This window comes from Hibiscus syriacus, unplaced genomic scaffold (assembly GCF_006381635.1).
Source record: "Hibiscus syriacus cultivar Baekdansim isolate YM2019G1 unplaced genomic scaffold, ASM638163v2 tig00111996_pilon, whole genome shotgun sequence".
Taxonomy (NCBI): domain Eukaryota; kingdom Viridiplantae; phylum Streptophyta; class Magnoliopsida; order Malvales; family Malvaceae; genus Hibiscus; species Hibiscus syriacus.
Window position 1 is genome coordinate 3,302,811 of NW_024063233.1, and position 13,176 is coordinate 3,315,986.

A 13,176-nucleotide genomic window follows, 5' to 3' on the forward strand; every position below is an offset into this window, starting at 1 on the left:
GACTAATCACTATACTTGAAATCATTTCTTATCAATCTTTCAATTCCTTTTTTGTAATTCAATCGAGTCTTAACCAATTTATCACTTAAACCATATTCGTTTCGAGTCCATCCATAACAAAACATTCATAATATACCAATCATATACATCCATGCATTTATCCATTATCAACATGTTCCATAAAACATGCAAAGAGGTAATAAAGTATTACCTCGATTTCTGTTCTCTACTGATTAAACATTTAAACTCCATTCGATCACTCACGAACTTGGATCCAACGCCCAATAATTTCTCGGATTCATAGCAAACAAATTTACGTCAAAAACTGAACTTAATCGAAAAATCAAATTGAATCTGAAGATAAAACATTGAAAAACGACTTACGAGTGTGAATTTGGCAAAACGAACTTTAGATTCGAACTCAGGATATCAAAAAACATAAAATATTACTTTTCAAAAAATTTGATTTTTTTGTCAAGGTCAACGGTTAACAATCAGACTACTCAATAGTCAACCGATCAACGGTTAACGGTCAGACCGGTTCGGGTTGAACATACATGATTTAGACCATGTCAGGCCGGTTTGGTCCACCCGAACCGGTTCTAGAAGATTTCCTTGGGTGGGGAGGAGCCCCAGGCGTACGTGACGGCGTGTGGCAACGCAAGAGATAGTGGCAAAGGGCATGTGAGTCGGTAGATTACTTTGGAAGCTAATCAACGGAGACAACGACGATAAGAGGCAAACTCGACTGGGGTTTAGTCGGAACTGGATGGGAAACCAGATGGTGGTGGCAGTATAGCCAACCGACAACGAGATCGGTAAAAAATCGTCAAAAATAGATTGGGAGTTTTGGGTTTCCGGCGCAACTTTAAGGCGTTCTCCACTACAACTGACAGTATCTTACGACAATCGGCCACCATGGTTTTGATCGGACGATCGAGACGATTCCAGTGGATGAAGCGGTGTCGAACACTGCTACCGGTGGTGGAGACAAGCAGAGGAGGCGTTGAACAATTTTTCTCTAATATACGATGAATGGTTAGTTTCTCTAGAAAATTGTAGTTAGGGTTGAGGTCACAGAACGATGGCAAAGCTGTTGGTGTAGGTGGTGTAAGCCATCGCTGGCTAGATATCGGTGAACGACAGAGAGAGCGCGATGGTGGAAGGTTGAGACATTTAGGGATTCTTGGGGTTTAATTTGTGGGTTTGGAGTTTACCGAAGGTTGGGTTTTTGGTTTATAACCCAAACCAAATTATTATATTTTAAAATATATTTAAACTAAACAAATCATAAATAGGAACCTAGCCTAGTAACTAAGGCATGGTTAGCCATTCGGGTTAGGGGTTCAAACCCTTCCAACCACTTCTTATTTTATTTTGGTGTCAGGTGGGATATGGAAAAATTATGAGACTAGTCCCTAAACTCTCTACATATTCAAAATTGACCCAGAATCTTTCAAAACTGCCTATTTTGGTCCCTTAATAAAATAAAATAAATTAATTTCATTATATATATATATATATATTGGGGTGTGACATTTTGAGGTAAGTTAAAATCTATTTTAGAGTTTTTAAGTCGAATTGAGCTCGACAATACTCGAACTCGACTCGGCTCATTTATAGTCTTACATCCATCATTATTCTCATTCAACACTGAAACCTACCCATAAGATTGAAACTCAAATCTTTTGGAGCTTTGATTAAAATTCAGACTCATCTTTCTTATAAAAGAAGAGACCAGAAGGGCCACCATTAGGCAACAATGCTAATCTCACAGGACTCTCTGCACCTTCTTCCACACTTAAGATCCCAGCATTGTAGTTTAAGTCTGTTTTCACAAACCCAGGACACACACAGTTAATCATAAAATCAGGAAATTTGGCAGCCAGGATCCTTGTGTAGGCATTCATGGCTGCTTTAGATAGTATGTAGGCTGACATGAAAGTAGGGCAACCCTTTTCTTCCAATGCACCCTCCTCGAAATCTTTCATATACTGCCTCAGCACCTCATCCACTTTCTCTTCCGTAAGATTTTCAATGTCACCGTAGACTGCCTTCGCCCATTCGTTCGATACATTCTGATCCGACAAGAAAATAGTCTAACTAACATTTGATCATTATAGGATACCTATGTTGGAAGCTATGATACCAGAAGTTGATCATGTTCTTACCTTTATCTTCCCCATTGAAGAAGAAACATTTACAATTCTCGGCGAATCGGATTGTTGGAGAAGATGAATAAACGATTCGCGCATTCTTTTGGCACGTAGTAGTTTGTTTGAAGGCATTGGTCATATAAATGTGGTTTTTGAGTCATTACACTGCCCAAGTTCATTTGTACACCGGGCTGCATCAACGTGGGATTAATTAGGTTCAATTGTACATCTGTAATCTTTTTGATTCTCTCAAACATTACCTTTAAGTTTGAACAGATAATTATTTAATGTGTTGTACGGAAACCAAGTGGATTCAGAGGTGACTACCTTACCAAAAACTGCCACTAATCCCTGCATTATTCACCTGCACAAGTCACAACTCTCTCATAATTCAATCAGGAACACTTAAACTAGAAAAAAAATGTGAAATAATACCAAGATATCAAGCTTCCCGAATTGTGATTCGATGAATTGGACCAAAGAAGCAACACTAGAAGGGTCTGCAACATCAAGCTAATGGAAAACTACATTATCCGATAGGCCAAGCTCTTTGAGGTTTTCAACAGCTGCAAGACCCGGCATCTCATATCTAGCAGTTAAAACAACCATGATTCCTTTAGAAGCAAGCTTTTTACATAGTTCCAATTCAATTCCCTTGTTTGCACTGGTAACCACTGCATACCTGAGATGAAAATTGAAGAAAAATGGTTCAGAGAATTTGAAACTCAATAAATGTAGCTGCTATGCCAAGGAAAAATTAGTACCTCTTTGTTACTTCTGCCATTGATGTTGTGGAGAAACTAGATAAGAAAGTAGATGAGAATTCTGGAGTTTTGTTGACAATTTGAATGAATATGCAGACCGTGATTAAATGTTAAGGTCATACATACCAACACGAAACCAACTTGTGTGGGTAACAGTGTTAGCATCAAGCGGCTCCAAGAAAAAGACCCACAGTAAGCTCCCTTCCATTCATTCAATTCTTATCCATTTCCATTAATCATAGTAATGATATAAAATCTCCAATTTTAAATTCACAAGATAAGGTATCGATATCTTTATATGAGGTATCGTGAATAGTAAAAATCTTCCTAGACAACATAGTATCGATGCCAAAAATGACATACTGATACTTGTATAAGAATCAATACCAAATTCGCATTCTGAATAAGAACTAAAAGTTTTCTTTAGAACCTGTATCAATATCCAACATAAAAGTATTTATTAGAATATTGATAATAGATTGATACACAACAATAGAAATACAAAATATTGCTCTAACAATGCTACAAACTCATAGTAATTAATCATACACTATTTCAAGCATGGCTTGTGTAATTGAGTCATCATAAATTCATCAAATCATACAACTACTTAGCATACAAGCATGTATAATACAAAGTAAACCCAAAACCAGAGGTAAATGCTAATATGCGTTGTTTTTATAGATTGAAGTGCACGTAGAGCTTACAGAATGCAGTCAACCTGTAGTAATGTCTATTACTTTGATTTTGCTGATGAAGTGTTTCGAAGAAATTTCTTTTCTTTCAGTGTTTATTCTAAATTTATAGTGTTTTTGATTATTCTCAATTTAATGATTTTTGATCTGATATGAATTGAAATTCAAGATTAAAGCCAATATTTTCAATGGCAACCATCCAATATTCTTGTATAAATAGCAACTCGTTACAAGTTTTCTCTCAAACGTCTTTAGAACAACTCATTATGCACGATTAAAAGCCTTCCTACATGGAGTTGTTATTTACTGGACAAAACATCGATGAGTGGGTTACGCCGGTGCACGATTTCTTCAACTAGTTTTGATGGATGCAACGTCGATGAAAACTAGCACAATGGATTTCCTGGTTGAGGCGATTAAAATAAATATTTTTCATCATCAAGTTACCAACAAACGTATTTGGGTATGTAAGTCGAAGCTTACCAAATTGAGACCCAACTACAAATCAATTCAATTTGTCCATACTTCACATTACACAATTTCAATTTACACGATTAGAATCCATATGCTAAATCGAGAGCATCGACATAGTAAGTGAACAAATAAACTCGGTTGGAGGACAGATATATGTCGAGTTGGAAGACAAATATGCCTCAGTGTGAGTAATGCATATGGATAGTAATCGAGCAGTTTAGATGCAAGCAAAGTCTTAGTCAGATTCTTTGAATTTGTAACAAGTTTTCCCCGGAAATGGGAAAAAACATATTGCTTGAGATGGCTTTAAGAGTTTCACCATTCGGGCAACAAAATGCAAAGCTCCCTTCCTTACATACCACTTGGAGATCATTGCATGGAAAAGCTAGTTTATAACATTGCTAATGAGAACCAGCTTCATATGAAGCTTATGACCCTAATTCTCAGAACCTCTATCCTACACTCTGAATAAATGTATTTAACTTACAGCAAAACAGAACTGCCACTATTTTAACATTTGTATGAAGTTTCTTATTTGTAAAGGATTAACAAGTGCAACTTGGTAATTCTCACTTGATGTTGTATGGCACTCTTCGCTAAACTGAGTTTGTTTGAAAGAAGTATTGCTATTTTCATTGGACGTACTCCCCCAGGAACTGGAGTAACAGCCGCAGCGATCTTGCAGGCCTCCTTGTAACAAACATCGCCAACTACCTGTATTCTCGTGGACTACTTGCATCCTTTTACATGAACAATAAAACAAAAAAATGAGGATATTATATTTATAAGAGGGCAGTTAAGAAAACATGTAGGTGGAAAACAAACAAAAAATGAAATGAGGGGAAAAAATCCACTAACCTCAACTGGATTTATTCCAACATCGATAATAACAGCATCAGGTTTTATCCAGTTACCTCTCACCTTATCTGGTTGCCCCGCAGCAGATATTATAATATCTGCTTGTCTTGTAATTTCCTCTGGATTGTTGGTTCTTGATTGGACAAGAGTTACAGTGGCATCTTCCCTCTACAAATATCAAAACATTGTTTAATGGGGAAAAAGAAATAAGAATTATTTTCTTAGCGGTATAGAATTGATTAGGAGAACAGCCATTACTCGCTGTAACAGAACAGCTGGCATCCCAACAATATTGCTCCGCCCATTGACAACAGCCGTCTTTCCTTTAATCTCAACACCATATCTATGCAATAGCTCTATGCATCCTTTAGGAGTACATGAAACAAACAAGGGTTCTCTACCTCGCATGGCAAGACGACCAATGTTCAATGGGTGGAAGCCATCAACATCTTTCTTCTTCTTTTTTTTATAAGAAAATAAGTCTCATTAAAAAACCCCTTCATAGCCGTCACTGTACCTAGGTACCTCGACGGACATCGAAAGGAAGAAAAGAGTGCCTAAAAATTTTATTCCATAAAGAGATTACACCTACTACATCACAAACTATTACAACAACTCCACCCACCAACTAATTCACACCCCCTAAACAAATACCCAAACACTGACAATTTCCTTAACCAACTGAGAGAAAACATTATGACAAGCTTCAGGAGACTTGATCCATTTGACAACAACTTCTGAATCAATTTCTATAATAAGCCGACCCTTACAGCTCCATTCCGAATCCACAAACCAAGTTAAATCAGTTTGAATGGCCCTCAACTCAGCCAGAATAGGTGGACCAGAACCCGAAGAACACGAAAAAGAAACCAAGATTTTGCTCTCATCATTTTTCAAAATATCACCAATACCACTTCTACTCCAATCTCCAGTCACAGCCCTATTCATATTCAGTTTGAAAAAACCCGAGGGAGGAGGAATCCACGAGACCTTTGGCAGAAAATTCTTCAAGGAAACTTTCTTCCATCAGCCAAACTTGGATCACCAACAAGGCAATCCAAGAAAACTTGAAAATTAGGAAATTTCACCGAAAACCACACAACCACCCTATACCTTGCCATAAAAAATAATTGATTCTGATCAACACCTCTATTTTCGAAAACCACCTGGTTCTGACATTTCCAAATAGACCACATTATGGCTCCCTGAATAAAGTTCCAAATAGAAGACTTTGGAACTAAACTACCCTAAGATGATAAAAAAAAAATTAGATAACAAAACATTAGGTAACATATGAATAGGTGTAGAAAGGTTCCATAACTTTAAAAACTTTATCCATAAACCCCATGCAACTAAACATGAAAAAAAAGTAAGGAACCATCTCGCGGTACAAACCACAGAGAGAGCATAACAAGTTCTCTAATCCAGCAACCCATTTCTTAATTAATTCAGATCTTACAGCCACTTTTTGGTGCACAACCTGCCACATGAACATTCCACTCTAGGTTTCGAATAACCTGTCGAAACCATCTTCGACCAAACCGAATCTTTAAAAGAGCCCCCTTTCATAAGTTTAACACATGAATTCGTCGAGTAAACCCCTTCCCCATTGCCCGTCCACACACAACTCTATGAGTGAGACATCACTAGCCCACCTCTCAAACCAAAACAAAACATCCGTACCCCTACTAACTCTCAATTGACAATGATCCCGAAAACACTTTCCAAAGTAATCATTCGCCCAACAGTTGTTCACAATTCCCTTCCACAACAAAAAATACTTGTGTGATACTCTATTGCCCAACAATAGTGCTCTGTTATCCAAACTATACTTGCAGCATACCATAGTCTTTCACCAAGATTTTTTTAATAGCAAACTTCCATGCTCACTTCCCTAGAATAGCCCTATTCATAAGATTTAAATCAATAAGCCCCAACCCCCTTGATCTTTCGGATTGCACACCGTCTGCCAATTCACCCAATTTATATGGCTTTTCTGTGATGAATCCCCCCATAAGAAATTTACCATAATCGAATTCAACTTCCTAAGAAACTTATTCGACATTCTATACATTGACAAAAAATAAATTGGCAAAGCGCTTAACACCGATTTCAGCAAAAATGCTCTCCCAACTAGAGAAAGTGTATTTGATTTCCACCCCGACAACTTCTGATAACACCTCTGAATTTCTGGTTCCCATATAGAAACTGAATTTTTCATCAAACCCAGGGGAAGACCTAGATACTCAGTTGGAAAGGCTCCGACCAAATATCCGATCTCATCTGCCCACTCGCTAATGCACAAATCATCAACATTAATGCCGTAAATCATGCTCTTTGAAAAATTAAGTTGTAGCCCGAAACACAACTCAAAAATCGACAAAATTCTCATTAAATTTTTTAGTTGCTCAACTGAAGCACCAGAAAATATTAGTAAATCATCGACGAACTGCTAATGGAATAAAGGAAACTCCTTGCTAGGACTACCAATCTGAAACCCACTGAAATGACCCAACTTAACTGCCTTAGACAACATTAAGCTTAACATCTCACCTACTAGATTAAATAAAAACAGAGACAAGGAACAACCTTGACGTAACCCCCTCGACATCTCAAATTTATCAGTTAGAGAGCCGTTGACCAAAACAGAAATTGAAGCTGAGGAAACACTGTAATACCCCAATTTTTGGGTAAGTGATCATAGTGAAAGAATTTAAAATTTGACGGGCTAAATTGAGTAAATTGAAAAGCACGAGAAATGATTTAGGAACTTGTGTTTGAGACTTATTAGTAATAATGGAAGAATAACGGGGCAATTTAGTCATTTATATGGAATGAATTTAATATTCATTTAATTGGGTTATTTAATATAAGTGAATAGGGGAATAAGGGGATAAGTTCTGTTGGTTCTCTAATCTTATTCTTCCTCATGTCCCGAGCCCCCCATAGCAAAGGTAAGGCTTCATCTAGTTAGTTTTTCCTTTCGTCTTTGGGTTGGTTTTGAAACCTTAAGTGATGTAGAAGCTTAAGGAAGATTTAAAGATGACTAAAACTAAGAGATGAATGATTTAACTAAGATTTAATAAAATTGGTTTTTAAGTGATTTGATGAAATATGTTCAGATATTGAAGTTTAAAGGTATATTTGACTTGCCAAAAAGGTAAATAAGAGATTTGGAGCCCCTAGAAGTGGTTAAAAACATGTTTGAAATTTGGGTGTGATTTTAGTTTTAAAGGGTTCTTTGGAGTTATTGGATGTTATATGGAGATTTATGGATGTAAGACAATTGGTTTAAATAATGATGAGTTTAAGGTTATGGTTGGTGATAAAAGTAAGATATTTAGGCGAAACTATGGTAAAAATCAAAGTGAAATATGAAAAATTTGGGTTAGGGTATCGGTACTACTAGAACAATACCAATACTACAGGGTTAAATTTGAGAAAACAGGATGAACACGATGAACAATATCGATACTTATGCAAGTAGTATCGATACTGAAGTGGGGTATCAATACCAAGAGGAAGGTATCGATACCATTATTGAAAAATGGATTCCAGAATGCGAAAATGGTATCGATATTGAAGGGAGTATCGATACCATAGTATAAAACTATCGATACCATAGTATAAAACTATCTATACCATAGGAGGGGTGCAGATACTATTCAACCTGGAATTTTAAATTAGGATGAACTTTAATAGAATTCAAGAATAATAGTACTTTGAATATTATTATTTCGTATAAATGTTACAAAATATACTAACATTTGTCTTGTATGTGTGTGAATATGGATGATTGTGTATATCATAACCAAACTCCTGAATCCAACAAGCAAAAGGCAAGAATAAAGTTGCCGAATAGTTGGACATCAGTAAGGCATAATAGTGAGGCATACCAGGTGAGTGCATTTATCGTACATATATGAGATGAGGTGACTTACGATGAGTAAACCTTGAATGGTTGATTAAAGTACGTTTTACAATATTTCGATATGCTTTCATAACGTATATGGAATTGATACAAGAGTAATTGTAGAGTATGAACTGCTCTAAAATGACTAGAAGAACGTTTATGTTGTGTAATATGCTAAGTTGATTGAATAGCCCATTGTATGTGCATTGAGAGTCATAGGTACATTTCGACATACATTGTATGTAATGATTATCGATCGATTTTGTGTAATGCATAACGGTGCATTTTCATAACAGTATTGTGTCTACTTTTGGCACTAGATGTGCAATCATGATATTCATAATGAGTTTGTGAATCACCATTTCGTTATACAATTATGTATAAAAGTTATCGATCGATTTTGTTTAATGCATAACGGTGCATTTTCGTATCAATACTTTGTGTACTTTCGACACTATATGTGCATCCATGGAATTCATAATAACTTTGTGAATTTCCATTTCAGCACTTCGGTTCAATGCATGTACCTTGCATTCTCATTTGGCATACATTGGGCAAATAAAGAATAAATTGGAAAATGTTGATTGATAGGTATGCTGGGCATACTAAATATAGTTATCAGGCTATTTGAATGAAGATTGGTTCACCAAGCCAATTTGATGTATTAATATGATTTATACGATTTTCATTCATATTTTGATATTTTATGATACGCTTATATTTAAGTATAATTCATTTTGTATTATTGTGCCTCACTAAGTAAATACTTAGCATGTGTTGATTTCACATGTAGGAAATAGCAAAGACTAGTGGAGTAAGGAGTGTAGTGGATATCGTCAATCAAAGGTTGCCTCATCAATAACTGTATGACATTTATGTCTATTTTGATAATTAGCTGGCATGCATTTGGACTTATGAGAATGTTCTGTAGTGTATTAAAGTTATAATTTTTGTAATATGTTACAACAAACGTTTTATTATTATATTAAAATGTTTTGTTTTATTTTTGAAACAAATTTTTATGGGATTACAAATAAGGAAATGTTTTTAAAAGTTACGTGACACCTGTGACTCGTGTACGGAAACGTATCCGAGAAATGGGTGTTACAAACACATTTCATAATCTAGGAACGCCACCGTTGGCCAAACGCCATATATTCCATGATCTTTTGCAAGATCGACCAATCTATTGAATCATAGGCTCCTTTGAAACCCAATAACATCTTTCTCAATCATAACAGCATTAAGATGTTCTGCTCATTCAGAAGCTGGTGGAAACCCATGAAACACGATTAAGATCCATATTAGTATCAACTGCAAGAGAAACCCAGAGAAGGACATCAAAAGTTGTTGACTCCAAAATGTAGCAAAACGTCCCATTGAACGGGCATTTACTAAACAGCGGAATAATAACAAATCAGGGAGATGTTTTGATGGTAAAGAACCGGACAGATACACCATCATTGTCTTATCAATCAAACACCAAATTCCCTCCCTCTTTCCAAAAGACACCATTTGGCTTTAAACTTTCTGTTCATGTAAGAGTCCCAAAAGAGTAAAGTCTTTCAAATTTCAATGGATTTTAACCATCATGTAATGTGTTGGTAAAACTCCTATTGGCAGACAACATAATGCATTAGCTATTTCAAACATTGCAATTTAAGCTGGTTAATACCTCCAGATCGTGATTAGTTTCAACTAATGCAAGCCCCATATAATACATATAGTGTGATTCACATAAAGAAGATAAATGGTAGTTTTCTGCATTAGATTAGAATCATACAGAAGGTAGAGGCAATTGAACAAGGATGCCATGAACTGAAGGATCACCATTGAACTCAGAGATGAACTTGAGAACTTCCTCAGAAGCATCTTCGGGTAAATGCACTTCAAAGGAATTAATCCCTACAGATTCACAATCTTTTTTCTTGTTCCGAACATAAGTAGCAGAGTCCTTCCTATCCCCAACTAGAATAACAGCTAATCCAGGAACAACTCCAATTGCTTCCTTCAGTTTCGATACTTCAGCACTTATTTCTTCTCTTAGTTGCTTTGCTACTGATTTCCCATCGATCAGCTTAGCAGATGGCTCTGTAGCCATTGAAGTTGTATAACAACAAAGCAAAACATGACTTAATGATTCCATTTTCATATAAAGATTAATGAGATCAAATATTTAAGCACACATAATGCAGTCCAAGCGTTTGACGAAAAGCGAGAGTCGCACAAAATAATGAGCAAAAAACGACTAATATTTAGAAAATCAATTTAAAGAAAATGAGAAGTTCCATAAAAATTTCATACCGGTGATGAAACGGGAAGAACGCGGAGAGCGGAGGGAGAGGGGTCGAGAAAGGGTGGGGGTAATGGTGGGTGAGTAAACATGAAGTTGACCTACAAAACGGCGAATGGAAATGAGGTCATTGCTGAAACGGGCAAACGGGAGGCGGTGGACGGCAGCGACCGACGAAGGATCAGTGAATATCATGGAAGCCATAAGACTGTTATGAGTCCCGAAACGACGCTGCAGTAAGCTAAACGTTGCTTCAGTATCTAGGGCATCACTAAAATGCAGAGATGAAGACGAAAAGGAAGCTGCATCTCCGCTTTCCACTTTGCAGGTAGCTTTGGCGGCCCTACTCTGCTCACTTTGCCAAGTGTTTCTGGGCTTCGGCTTTGCAAAAACAACACATTATTTTAATTTTATTTATTTGTTTAGAAAACGCTTAACAACAAGAAAATAAGTGTACATTTTATTTATTTATTTATTTATTTATTTATTTTGTTTTCAATATTAACCCACCACGGCAAGTGGGTTACAAATGTAGCTCAATACGACAGTAAAATAAATATTTTGAAAAATACCATAAATGTTATAGTTATAGAGAACTTGTCAGGTTTTGATGATGATTTTTCTCAAGAAAAATATATTTTATTAGACTCATGTATCTAGGTTTCGGGGGTTTAATAATTTAATATATTTATTGAAACTCGTCATGCACACGTAATGAATTTATTATAATAATAATTTTTTAAATTTAAAAATTATTTTTATATATTATTATTATTTTGTAAAAACAATCGTGGAACTGTCATGTGACAATTAGAAAAAGCTTAACAAGAAAATAAGTGTACATTTTATTTATTTATTTATTTATTTTGTTTTCAATATTAACCCACCACAACAAGTGAGTTACAAATTTAGCTCAATACGACAGTAAAAAATTATTTTGAAAAATACCATAAATGTTACAGTTATAGAGAACTTGCCAGGTTTAGATGATTATTTTTCTCAAAAAATATATTTTATTAGACTCATGTATGTACGTTTCATGGGGTTTTATATTTTAATATATTTCTTGAAACTCGTCATGCTCACGTGACGAATTTATTACAATAATATTTTTTTTAATTTAAAAATTAATTTTTATATATACTTATTATTTTGTAAAAACAATCGTGGAACTCGTCACGTGACGAGTTCTTTTTTTTTTAATTTAAATCCACTAACCGTTTAAAGTCATTAGATAGTGGGCATGTCGTAAATTCAAAAGGAACTTGTCATGTTGAAGTGACGAGTTCCAACTATCATATTTCTATTTTTTTTTTGTATAAATTGGGGTGGGATGAGTTCATGGAGTTTATATGAGAAGTGAGAAAGAAAGAATTTTGAGAATTAAATCATATATTTGTGGAAAAAAATTATTATGATTTCCCGAACGATTTTTTGGGTCTAACGACTTAGACTCCAACAATTCGAATTTAAGCTCATCTTTATCTGAGAAGTGGGTAAAGGAGGCAATAAAGTCGATAGTTGAGGAACATAAGGAGAGGGGAAAACTTGAAGAAGAGTGTTGATAAATCGGGCAAAGTAAACGAAAGAACACATGAATTTTAACGAGGTTCGGCAATGTGCTTACGTCCTCGGTGCCTAGGCGGCGCTAGAAAATTTTTATTCAATGATAATAGGTTAAGGTTACATCTCTATTTATAATAGAAAACCATGGTACATAATTACAAAATTAACCATGTACCGTACCACGGGGGCACAACCCCACACCCCCAACCCACATAATCGTAACCCCCTCTACAAGACTTTCTTTGTAAGGACAGTTGATGTTCGTTGCGTTCGCTTTGCTCACTCCGCTCCATCCCATGTCCTCTTTACCGGTATATTTATGAGTCATACCTTACAAATCTCCACCTTGGCGAATATCCTGCCCTTTAGGAAACATTCAATGTGGGTTGGGTTACCTTACTTATTTAACAACTTGAAACATTCAACAAGTCCAAGTAATGCTTGAACTTGTCTATTG

The 13,176-nt window shown here is 35.7% G+C and overlaps 2 pseudogenes; both read right to left on the reverse strand.

Moving 5' to 3' along the window:
• Positions 1 to 1,646: 1,646 nt before the first annotated feature.
• Positions 1,647 to 2,986, reverse strand: LOC120174007 (annotated as a pseudogene).
• Positions 2,987 to 4,620: 1,634 nt separating this feature from the next.
• On the reverse strand, positions 4,621 to 11,571 carry LOC120174000 (annotated as a pseudogene).
• Between the last annotated feature and the right edge of the window lie 1,605 nt (positions 11,572 to 13,176).